General features: G+C 35.1%; 2 pseudogenes across 1 annotated transcript; both read right to left on the minus strand.

Moving 5' to 3' along the window:
* Positions 1-890: 890 nt before the first annotated feature.
* On the minus strand, positions 891-1,513 carry LOC148598552 (uncharacterized; annotated as a pseudogene).
* Positions 891-9,892, minus strand: LOC148598553 (uncharacterized; annotated as a pseudogene). The gene is made up of 3 exons (XR_015918609.1): positions 9,609-9,892; positions 7,736-8,183; positions 891-2,870 (listed from the first exon to the last, which is right to left on the minus strand). The product of XR_015918609.1 is annotated as an uncharacterized LOC148598553 (transcript).
* Positions 9,893-13,455: the final 3,563 nt, after the last annotated feature.

A 13,455-nucleotide genomic window follows, 5' to 3' on the forward strand; every position in this document is an offset into this window, starting at 1 on the left:
TTGTACAATCTGAAAAAAAAATTAATGTGATATGGTGAAACAGTAATAAAAAATCTTTATTGATAAAATGCTTAAAGTAATACTTGAAAATGAATTCACATTTTCACAAATTCTATATGAATACACAAAACATCCAATTCCACTGAATAACACATAATGAATTTCCTCAACTGTTTCACAATGAATATCACATTTCCTTGAAAAACGGAGGACGGAATTCTTTACGATACTGGAATTTTTAGATGAATTGCAGTGTTCCATGATGTTCCCGCAACGTTACGGTATAGCGCGCTCTTTCGAAATGTATAACGGATGTCATATCAGCACCTTGACATTGGACAGCAGCAACAACTAATATTTAAAATACAAATTATAAAATACACAAACAAAAATAAAAATACTATAGACCATTGCAAGTCTTGCTTATCTAGGTCGTAAACATTCAAAACATAGGGGGAAAAGATCGAAAATCAGGATTTATACACTATATACAAACTATCCAAGTAAAAGAAAAGTATAAAAGGGAATGTTCCAAAACTGGTCAATACAAAAAGAAATATATAAACTTGTCTTGTTGTAAATCATCATGCTGTTCTCAAAATATAGCATAACTTAGAAAATGTATATAGTTTAAAAAGAATAATCTCTATTTGCAATGGACATGGGGCTTAATTAAATCGTGAAATAATTGTTTCTGACTTCTGTCTCATACATCACAATTTGGTTTACATAGTCACATCAGTGGCTGATGCCCCAGTCATGGACCCATAATCAAAATGATGACATAAGATTAAGAACTCAAGAGACACTTAGAAGTTGCAAAAGTAAAAGTTCTAACAATTTATATGTAAAAGGGGGATAAAGCTAAAAAAAATTATAGTAGATAAAAAATATACTCAGCATGATGCTTCACTAGTAAAATTGCGGTACAAGACTTGGACTTGAATGCGAATTGACTGAAGGTGTCTGCTCAACGGGGAATGAGACATCTTCTGGTGGATTCAACATATTTGCAAAACCCTGATGAGTCACATACATGTATGCATTGAATGGTTGACGAAGTGTGTTTGAAAGGTGAAAACGTTGTCGAAAACTGAGTGACACTGAATTAGGGACTTGTATACTTTGTCTGGTGAGAAGGTTTGTGACCTTCAATGATGACCATAAAATAAACAATTTACGAGGGAAAGGGGGCAAGAGTAAGATCTTCAACAGCTGAGTTGGTAATTTTGAAATATGATGGGCACAAAGACAGATTTATGATTGGGATAAAAACACAATTACCGCCACTAGTTATCCCAAGTATCAATGTTGTGCAACGTTTCGATCTTGACTTATATAAATAAATTACGAGAATGGTCAGAAAAAGTAACACTAAAATGCTCAAAACTACAGATGCATGTATCCATGTAAATTCTGAGTCTAAAAATTGTTCGACTTTTGCTACAAAATCATTGGTTACTACCGTTGTTTTGGTAGGCTAATGATAAATGAAGGATGGTATGTTTTGGGTTTTAACACTAGCAACTTGCTAAATACATGTCATCACTACGGAAAACAAGCACCGATGTTGGTGTTAACTCTACAATAGTGGGGAAAACGCTGTTTTCTAAAAATCGAAATTTACATAACTTTGAAACCCAATTGACATTATTTTGAAACAATGCAAGTGAACATTGTGGTAGTGATGTTGGTATTAATTCTAAATTGAAGTTGCAAACAATAGTCGAACCGTGCATGCAGTTAGCTAAGTCTGTTGATGTAAGCGGAATATAGTAGTCATGCTGGTATGTGACTGCAAAGAAGTCAGGTAAGTCAAGAAGTTGAGTGGCATGCATTGTAGTGTTAGCATTAGGTGTAGGATCGGGCATTGTTATGATTTTATACAGCTGAAGAGGTTGTGGTTGGGAGCATACAGGGAAACGCAATGTTATGTATAAAGAGGAATGATTACGAGTGAACATGAAATTTGAAGTTGTGTAATGGCGGGATGAAAATGTGTAAGATAGAACCCTGGATAATATTTTGTTAGAATACTTTGAATTTGGTGCAATATTGTTATAAGAGCGTGCTTTGGGATCAAGAATGGAGAGATTCTACCTTCCACAAGGGATTGAATAGCATGTTCGAGTTGAACAAGGTTAGATCTGATGGTGTTGTAACTGTTAGTGAGTGTAATTAGATATTGGGTCATGTTCACCATTGATTGCTCCAATGTCCTTAAAGATTTTTGAAAAGATAGGGTAACTTTCTCAATTTCTAATGCATTATCTTGAATACCCTGGACTAAGTTTGAAGTTTTGTCGTCAATGACTTTAGTAAATGAAGAAAGATGGTCACCATGTTGCTGGAGAGCTTTGGTAATTCTTTGAGTCCTAGCATTTGGAGCATTAATATGTCTGGCCAATAATTCTACGTCAGACATAGTTGCAGTACCAAATAAACCCTTTGCAAGAGTGCCAATAAAAGTTAACAGTGATCTGCCTTTCTTACCCTTCTTAAAAATATTTCTTTGGGGATGAGAGTACGAATTGCCTTAATGGAAGTTTGAAGATCATGTTCCATTGTAGCATGTAAATGTTTAACAAAATGAATCATAGTGTCAACTGATTCACAGGTTGAATTGTTAGGATTGCCTTGACTACATGAGGGTGCTGACATAGGAATGGGAAAGTCTCTAGGTAAAGCTATTTCAAATGTGTGTAGCCATGTTTCTTGTGCAATAAACAGCTTTGATTCCTTGCGAAAAACTACTCCATAGTTGAGTCTTTGAACAATATCTGGAGATGAGTAGACTGCATCGACAGGATTCCAACTTAGAAGGATAAGACAGGCAAAAAGCATACTAATCCAAGTGGTCAAAGATAGGCCTACAAATATATCGAAAAGAGAACATTAGATATGCCACCACTTAGAATGACTGCATGTATAAGGCGCCATAACATACAATCTAGCACTAATGAACTGCAGAATAACCACAAAGAATAAGCAGAAACCTATCAAACGTCCAACTCAATAAAATTGAAGAACCTTCGCTAAGTGACCACTAGAAAAGCTTTTGGCTGTCAATACCAAATGGTTTATGTGTCAAAAGTTGATGTCGATGGCAATACAAACTCGCACGAGGGTGAAACTAATATGAATTAAGTTTCCACTTGATGGGTTATAACTTCATATAACACTCCAAACGAGAGGGGTGATGATAACTATCACACAATTACAATGAGGGTCGACTATTAGATATAGCACGCAAATATCATGAGGGATGCTTATTAAATATAACACACAGAGATATGAGGGGTGACTATTAGACATAGCACCCAAATACAATGAGGGGTGTCTATCAAATATAGCACACAAATACGACGAGGGGTGACATTACTACTATCACACAATGAAATGAAAGATGACAATAACCATAGTAACAAGAATACGATGCCTAGTGACCTATGTCGTTTTCGGCTCAATGATGATAACTACTGATAAGGGGAAACATGGCTTAACATTTGAGTTAGCGACTAGCTACCTGAACATGGGAATTACTTGAATTGAGACTTACGTCGTGTACCCTTTTTAGTCCATTTTGAATTTATAACAGCCAATAAACCAGCATCAAAACATGAGTCTGGTTCCCAAGAGCTTGATCCATCTTCCCAATAGACTAAAATTTCTCCACGACCTGATTTGAAACGACCTATTACAAGTTTCCTAATAAGATATTTAACCTTTGGGTCCACTTGAGGTTGGGAAATAGATGGGTTTTGGGAGGATGGTGCTGGGTCAGTACTGTCATCAGGATCAGAATCTGAGCCTGAATCGTCATTATTCTGTAAACCAAAGGGTGGTTGATTTTCAGACAGGTTTTGCCTAATAGGATCAGGATGAGTGTACAGTTGCAAATTTATGGCATTGATCAGTGAAGCTTGGCGCTTTTGGTCTGATTCTCTTCGAATGCCATAAGTGAAATTAGGACCAATTTCTTCTATGCGGTATGGGCCATGTGCTTTATCACATAGTTTCCTAGACTGTCCTTTTGGGAATTTATGTGTTTTCAGTAAGACGAGATCACCAATAGCAAATTTCTGAGTTTTAGCATTTTTATCACGTCTAGCTTTGTCTTTCTCTCTTTGGGCATTTTCATTTTGGGAAGCAACGGTATGAGCTATTTCGAAATTTGACAAAAATTGTTTGATATACTCTGTTGCATCTGGAGGAAGAGAATCTTTAGATTGTAAGGCAATATCAAAAGGAATTTTCATTTACTCTCCAAAAACCACATAAAAGGGTAAGAATCCTGTAGCAGAGGATACTGATCTACGGAACGCCATCATTATTCCTGGGAGGAGGGAAGCCCATATGTCATGATTGTCATTACAGTAGGTCCTAAGAGATTGAGCCAAAGTGTGATTCTGTCGTTCTACAGTCCCATTATTATTGGGGTGATAAGAAGTCGTGTGATGTTGTGTTATTTGAAAAATTTCACACATAGCCTTAACAATTTTGGACATGAAAGGTTGACCACGGTCACTAAATAGAACTGTAGGACATCCATATCTGGATATGACGCCACTATAGAGGTTTTCAGCATTTTTTTTTGCACTCTGTGTGCGCATGGGAAAAGTTTCACTGAATCTACTAAACGCATCGACAACTAAAAGAATATATTCATATCCTTCTTTAGTTTTGGTAAGGGGGCCGAGAACGTCAATGTGCCACCTTTCAAATCGACCAACTTTGGGCATTTGAGCTAGAGGGGGTTTATTTGGATGGTAGTTTTGTTTTGCCTTCTGACACTTTTCACAAGATTTAACATAGTCAGTGACATCTTGATACATGCCTCTCCACCAAACTTTGTGAGTCATTGAATTACTAACTTTGTCAATACTGAAATGTCCACCTGCTGCCAATGAGTCATGGTAAGATTTTAAAGCGTCAAGTCGGAGACATTTTGGGAGTGCAATTTGTTTTATTCTTCGCATTTCCTCTTCCATGCCTTTGCATCGTTTTTTGGTACATGTGATAGAGGACTTTAACAACAAGTTCAAAATGTTTGCTTTCAGATACGACCTTGTCCCTTATTTTGGTGTCGTCGGGAAGTTCATAGAATTCAAGATATTTGTAGATAGCAGAGAAGTTAGGACACTGTTGTTGCAATTAGGAAAGATTGTTTTTGTCGGTTGTCGGGTCATTAGTAGGTGTCGGGTCAATAACTGAAATTGCTGGATGTTGATAAGTGGTTTCTAAATGGTCAAAGTTATAATAGAAAGTAAATTCTGCTCCCATATCGTCAGAATTATTTTGAGAGTTAGAGTTGGGGATTGAGGCAGAAATAACATCAATATTTGTGGTCAATGGATTAGGGATTCTACTTAAGCAATCGGCAACAACGTTACTTTTACCGGACCTATGTATAATATCAAACTGAAGTTCTTGCAACTTAATCATCCACCTAGTCAAACGTCCTGTGTGTTTTGCTGTTTTCAACCAAATTAAAGCCCAATGGTCAGTGACAATTGTGAAATGATTGTTTGAAATGTAAGGGCGAAATGCTTCAACACCTTTCAAAATAGCCAAAAGTTCTTTTTCTGAGGTTGTATGATTTTTCTCTTCTTTTGTCAAGGTTTTATTACCATAGGCAATGACATATTCCTTGTTCTCGGAATCTAATTGACCTAAAACAAAACCAACAGCTACATCAGAGCTGTCACATGTAAGTATGAATTGTTTGTCCATGTCAGAACTGGTGCTGTCATAAGAGCGTGTTTAAGAGAATCGAAAGCTTTTTGACAAGTGGGCGACCATTTGAGCTTGGCTGGTTGGTCTTTTCGGATAAGGACATGTAAGTGTGAAGCAATTTTGCTATAGTCCTTTATGAAACGCCTATAGAAATTGGCCATTCCAAGAACAGAACGAAGTTGTTTTTGCGTTTGAGGGACAGGAAACTCATTTATAGCACGTGTCTTTTCTGATCTACCTTAATACCAGAAGGAGAAATAATATAGCCTAGGAATTTGAGTTCCTTGACTGCAAAATGACATTTGGTTGGGTGCAATTTCAAGTTTGCATGGCGTAATCTATCAAAAACTTGTGAGAGAAGGTCAATATGGTTTTCAAACGTACGAGAAAAAATCAAGATGTCATCTACATAGACCAAAACAAATTTCCAATTGAGTCCTCAAAGGACATGTGTCATCATTGCTTGAAATGTGATAGGACTGTTCATCAATCCAAAAGGCATACGAGAGAACTGATAAACAACTGTTTGAGTGATAAATGCACTCTTGTGTTTGCTCTCTTCTGATAAGGGGACTTGATGAAAACCTGATTTTAAGTCTATATAAGAGAAAAACTGAGCTTTTGCTTCTCCTATGGCATCAAAGACACTGTCAATGTGGGGTAAAGGAAAGGTTTGGGGGACACTGACAGCATTCAATTTCGGATAATCTATAGCCATTCTCATTTCCCCAGACTTTTTGAAACACATCACGACAGGCGAGGCCCAATTGGATGTTGACGGTTCGATTATGCCCAAGTTTTTTTGAGTTCTTCAACCTGCCTATCTTGTTCTGCTCTGGTTTTTGGATTTTGCCTATAGGGGAAAGATTTGACAGGCTTAGCACCAGGAATGGTCTCAATGTGAGGCTTATACAATTGAGTACAACCAACCTCTTTCATTGAGGTAGCAAAGATAGACCTGTTTTTATTCAAAAATTCCAACAATTTTTGTTTTTGGGCTGGGGGAAGACAAGAGTTTTCCAAGTCAAAAGAAAGGTCTGAAAATTGTTAAGGTGCAGATGAAATATTGTCCTCATTATGTGGGAATAAAATTGTGGGATCATCGAGTGAAAATACCTGCTTGGTGTCAACTGAAGAAACTTTGGCAATGATTTTGTGGGCTCGAAGTTTGATGTCAGTGCCTGTGGGATTAAGGATTCTCAGGATAGCTTTGCCATGCCGGACGGTGACCAAACATTTGGCTATAACCAAGTTTTCTAGGATAGGACTTGGCGATGACAATGGCTCTAGCAAAACTGTGTCGTTTTCATTTTGTTTTGACACAGACACACAAAGGACTGTTTCAGAATGTTTTGGGATGGTAACATTTTTCTTTGTTCGAACCAGGCCTGAACTCAGGGTAATAGAGCTAAGGACTACATTGGGTTGGTCTTGTACTTCAAGAGTACAATCCGAAAAGTTGATAAAGGCATGATGGTCCCTAAGAAAGTCAAAGCCTAGAATGATAGTATGGTGCAACTGGTCTAGGATATGGAATGTATGGGAAAAAGTACAACTGCCTATAGAAATATTGAGCTGAACTCTACCTAACACCTTAACATGATTTCCATTTGCTGCTAAAACTTCCTTAATAGAAGGGGGACTGAATTCTTGATTTAAAGCATTTGTTTTAGCCAAAAGGTTTTTATTTACAACTGAAATATTCGCTCCAGTGTCAATTTATGCTTTGGTTTTCAGACCACCTACCATAACAGGAGTTGTACATTTTTCGGAATCCACAGAGGCAATGGAAAATAATTTTGTGATCCTTGACTCTAATTTGTCTTTGTGCCCACCCCAGACTGTTGTCCAAAGGCGGATCCGTGTCCCTGTTGATCTATTCTTTGTGACCCATCATGTTTGCGTTTAAGACAGACTGAAATAAAATGACCAGGTTTGTTACAATAGTTACATGTTTTGTTATTAGCAGGGCAAATCGACCTAGACTTGCAAAACTTACCACAACCTTTACATTGATTCTGCCTAAAGTTCTTTTGACTGTTTTTAGACCTTTGTTCCTGCTGCTGCTGCTGTCTGTGCTGGAACTGAGGCATCTTATGGTACATAACTCTGTCCCCTGTTTGGACTGCTGGTGCAGTGTTGGTAACTGTATACTGAAGGGGTTCCCCTCCTACAGCTCCTTGCTGTTCCTGGTCCTCTGAGATGACCTCCAAAGTAGCGCTGTTTTGTGGACGCATTCTTTCTTTTCCCGACCTTAACCAACAGGATTCTGTTGACATATACGTCTGGGATCTTTAAATCCTCCACCAATTGACACACTACGATTAGTCTTGTTAGTGTGGGGGAATAGCTAGTAGAGGTTACAGACAGACAGACGCTAGCGATGACTGTATGGTTTCAGGGCACTGTGTGTTACTGGGTAACTGACTCTGGGTCTTCTGACAGGCCTGGAAAACAGTGAATTATTTTGAACTTCTTTATTTGCTGGCAAACTCAAAAGTGTAAAAAGTGAAGCAATAATAAGCAATATCATATAAGATGCTTAAGTATAACAAATATAGGATAAGAATGAACATTTAAATTCAACTATTTAACCAATCAGATCTTCGTTCCTATGGTTATTAAAAACTTTCTGAATTTGATAAATCACTTGATTTCTTGAACGGTCAAACTTAACACTTCAAAATTTAAAACGCAGCTAGGCCTATATGAAAATACTCTGACATTTATTTGGCCGGCATAAATTTCCAATTATAAGCTTTAACATGTTGTATGTATACAGTTTCATTAAAACAACATTACGATCATATTTACACAATTAAATAAATCAAAATTATGAGACAAATAAAGGAATGCGAGAATATTCAAAATCAACCTATGCCATAAAACAGACTACCTGAAATGTTTTGGAACTTGCTAAACCAAGGACGCTTACATAGTTATAAGAAATCTATCATCGATATAACAACGCTTATTCTTAATATATTGAAAATATCAAATAATTCAACAGAGCCAAATATTTTAATAAAACTTAATAAAATACTTGCATACACATGTCTGGTTTTGCATGTTTTAGCATCATTTAGAAGAAGCCAAAGTTATCCTTCAAATTCACAGTTTAGTCAGTGAATACAAAATCAAATTACTGAAGCAAGCAAATTAAACCTAGGAAAACCAAAACCTATTTTCCAATTTGAACATCAAAATTACCATAACTTTAATTTTCTAAAGTGAATAATGAAAATTGTCTTACCTGGAAAACAGTGAATTATTTTGAACTTCTTTATTTGCTGGCAAACTCAAAAGTGACGCTATACCAGCAAATAGAGAAATTCTTCGCTTTTGCACTATTTTCCAGATGATAGCCAATCAAAATTAAATTATCTTAATTTGCTGGGAATCGGCGGATAAATTTCAATTAACTTTGTGCCTAAAACTACTTTTTGACACTGTAGGAACACTTATAAGATATGTAAATTGCCTATTGTTCAAAATATCTGCCACTTGATTAAGCGTCCGGCTTAACACAACAGAGCTGATTTCAATTGCGCAATCAAGTAATTAAGCCTACAACTATCTCATAAACTGGGCTCAGGGCGGGTTAATTTTAGATAATTAATCTACAGAACAAACAAGAAATCATTTTCCACTTAATTTCATTGAAAGCAGCTTATTGCCATCTGTGGGAGTATTGATATCGTTAACGTTATCACAAGCAAACTGGATCACTTATCATTTAACATACATTTAAAATGCAAGTTAATTATATTAACTTAATGCGAAATCGGAATGAGCTTTTAATATTGTGACTAAAGAAAAAAAGTGACCAACACTGGCTAATGATGACTAATTATCAAAGTCAAGTTACTTACTTGTTAGTCAATAACACTTTTATGTCAAGATCAGACACATTTGAGATAAAATACTGTTTCCATCATTGATATCTTTTCATAATTTAATTTTCGAAGTAACACGCTTTTCGACTGGATACAAAAAATTGTCCATCATCACAAAAACCAAATTAATTTTGTTATGTGACGGAAACTTCATCAACCTATTTTCGTGATGTAATCGTTGAATTTTGATACTGAATCAAATTAAATGGAATTTTGTTTCGATCTGTTCGAAATAATCCCAATGCCCTTTGTGCATACTTAAAATTAACTTACTATGCAGGTTATTTAATGTGCACCACATGACTGAGGTTATTTCTTCATAGACTGAAAAAATATAACAGTCATTCCTTAAGTGTCACATGCATGAATGTAATACTTTATCATTATCCTGTTTGTTGTTTGTTGTTTTGTACCAATCCACTTACTCGCTCAGTAACCAGTCACGTCATTGTTGTAATTTAATCAATGATATTCCGGGTATTATATCATATATTACATATTTGAGGATATTGGGAAGTGATTTTACTCTCGACTCACGTACTAGGTTTCTTTTTTTTTTTTTTTAAATTTTCCTGTTTAATGTAATTATCATATTAACACATGTTGATAATACACAAATTGAGGAGGATCTTACCATTGTAAAATAATTTCGCCATACAGAGTAATTTGTATCATATTGTATGAAAGATAAAACGTTTTTCAATGAATTAAGCGGAGCCAGATAAAACACAATTTCTTACAGTGTAATGGTTTTGTGCGAAATCTTGTCTCAATGCAAACTAAACACAAATATTGATAATCGTACCGAAACTAAAAATACAGGATTATAAATGCTTAATATGTCTTTATGAAACGCAGACTATATAGGAAGAAAGACACAAATTACAAAGAAAAAAACATGAAATAACCAAAAAAGCATGTACAAAGTATGTACAAAGAAACAAAAGTAAACGAGTTCAACTCGGACTCCACTAAAAACTGTGAGTATGGACCAGTTGCTTAAAGTGGAAGTAAAGAGTAATCAGGGGAACCAAGGTTATAGCGGTAATCAAAACAATGTAATCCAGGAACAAAGACCAGACATGGAAAACAGACATACACAACAAAGAACACAAAGTAACTAAAATCGTACATACAAAGTGACTAAAAAAATGAGCAACTCGGACTCCACTTAAAACTGGAAGCATGGACCAGGTGTACTGGTAGGGTAATCATCCTCTGCTTTTCTAAAAACAACCGCCGAGTTGCTCATAAAAATTCAAGTCCGGGGTAGACAAACAAGGACAGCTATGAATCGTTAAATAAATCAGTTTTCATGGTGCAGATAGATACACCATAACGATCAAGAATGTGTAGTTCTCATTTGCATATATTTGTTTTTGGAAAGCCCCAAGTGCAAACAAATTGTTTGTGCTAATTTCTTTTACCAAAATTTAAGAATATGAAATATAATTACGGCCGGATGTTCATTGACGCCTGCCATGCTCTTTTTCCTATGAAACAAAACAAATAGTACAAAATAGACTCCCTAGATCCCAAGCAAACCTTTACTTATGGTCACATGTAACGCCAGTCATTCCAATTTCATCAAGTAAATTTTATTAACTAAGAATATTTTAAATTGATCAAAAGAAATCTTATATTTCTGGATTTTTTAAAACCAATGCAAACAACGCTTCAAAAACACGCTTATTATGCTGTAACCTTGATGCAGTCTCTGCATCACTAACGGAATCTGAAATTTAAGTTGCAACGAACAAAAATGCCACATGGGATGATTGTATGATGAAGTTCATCGTGGTGACATTTGTTTAAATGATTTGCCATTGCTGTTTTTTCCATTAAGATAGTAATGACGCATAACCTATTTATTTGGCAGTTGACATCTGTAAGACGACGACGTTGATAACATGTATAAAGGTATATTGAAAAATTTTCAGGACGATTTGTTTACTCTCTTGTCGCTTTTTCGAGACATCTAGTGTCTGCATTTAAATAATTATGGATGACCATATATTATACACTTTTTAAAGTAGAAAATACGGAAATACAGAACTTTGTACGATAAAGTCCGAACCGTATGACTTCCTGTTAGGCTAAAATCAAGTTCGTATTGCTTCCTAGCTATGACTTTATCATAAATAAAATACACAGTTTCTTTTTAAATATGTTTTATGATTGCTTTTTGTAAATCATTCTTTGTAATGATATGACCATTGATTTATCGATTATTACACTGTTATGGATTTGACTCTTGACTATGGACAGGTTGTTTTTTTTTTTGTTACCTTTGGTTATTTGACATTTACATGTAATACCGTTATGGTGACTTCATCCTATATATTTTTTCTTTTTATTGTACAGATGCACATGCTTTGTAAATTTGTCTTTATTAACAGTATGAAGGTTTCATATCAACTCGTGTGTTATGTCAGAGTTTGTGGAAGCTACGCGGACTATTCATACTGCTCTCAACTTCTAACAATTAGAGTTTTCTATGTTTCTATAAGATAAATATCCTCAATACTTTAGTTTAATGGTCATCTTCATAAACCCGTGGATCGATAAGGTATATCCGTCTTCATCACGTGAATTTGCTCATTACGTCATCATTTATATTTTATCTTTAGTTAACACCAGACTTAATATCTTATGAGCAAATGCAAGTGCTTCTAGAAGGGTAGAGGACGCTTACATTTTCTGGTCCATGATACAGAGTTTTAGTGGAGTCCGGTTTGCTCATTCACATTGTTTGTATGTGTTTTTTTTTTATTTGTTATTTTATTTCGTTTCCTTATTTGTGTGTGTCTTTTTTCCTTATTTAGCCATTATCATTGAAGTATGTTCTTTAAGACGATCACTCTACAGGGGTAATCCTCGTATGACAACAACTCATAAATGAAGTTTATTCGCTTAACATTTGTAATGTATGACAATACTATGAAAAGCTGAATTTAAATGTATTCTTAAAAATATGCTCTTGGGGTTACTGTAGTGTATAAGACTTGTTGAGGATTTCCACAATATACCGTATCCTATATAAATGTTTCTCCTTATGCATTTACCTTAGTATATAATGTTCCCTGAGATGTTAAAAAATATCATACAAAATATTTAGAGACAGGTGTGTATCTTATCTGCAGATCATTTGTTAAAATGTACTTCCTCGAACTCCTTATCTTATCAGTTATATAAAAATTAAGGTTAAGCTATTTTGTTTGTAAACGTTTATCAATTTAAAGTGCACGTGAACTTCCTGCATGAATAACAACACTGTTAGAACTACGTTGAACGTAGGGACACATTGCATCATTTCCTAAGAACCCTTTAAATCAAGTAAATGTGTAAACATGCAGACCATACACACTCTTACTGATATGAGCAACTTGTAGGATTGTTTTTTCACGTTCTAATAAGTCCACTTTCGCGATAGATTTTTCAACATTGTATTCTGTAATATTTAATTAGATGTATTAATGCACGTTGTGTTTTACAACCAACATTACAGAACAAAGTGCATATGGACACTATTTTAGCAAATAAATATTGTCATAATTTTTTACAGATACTTTTTTCAACTGAAGCAAATATCTATTATATACCTATTCCAATACATCACATTTCTTTATACATTATTTTGACTTTTATTTTGTCCACTAAATGAAGATTGATTTATCTATTTGAAGTTTCACTACAAGTTGCTTGAAAGACGGATTTATTCTAAACAATCAATTTTATGATATCTAAGTCGGCATGACAATGCTTATTCAGTTTATTTGTATATCAGTTTTACACCCGTAAACAGGGTTACACATTTGTAAAC

This window comes from Perna viridis, chromosome 14 (assembly GCF_037379345.1).
Source record: "Perna viridis isolate PV_CMFRI_1.1 ecotype Kerala chromosome 14, ASM3737934v1, whole genome shotgun sequence".
NCBI classification, from domain to species: Eukaryota; Metazoa; Mollusca; class Bivalvia; order Mytilida; family Mytilidae; genus Perna; species Perna viridis.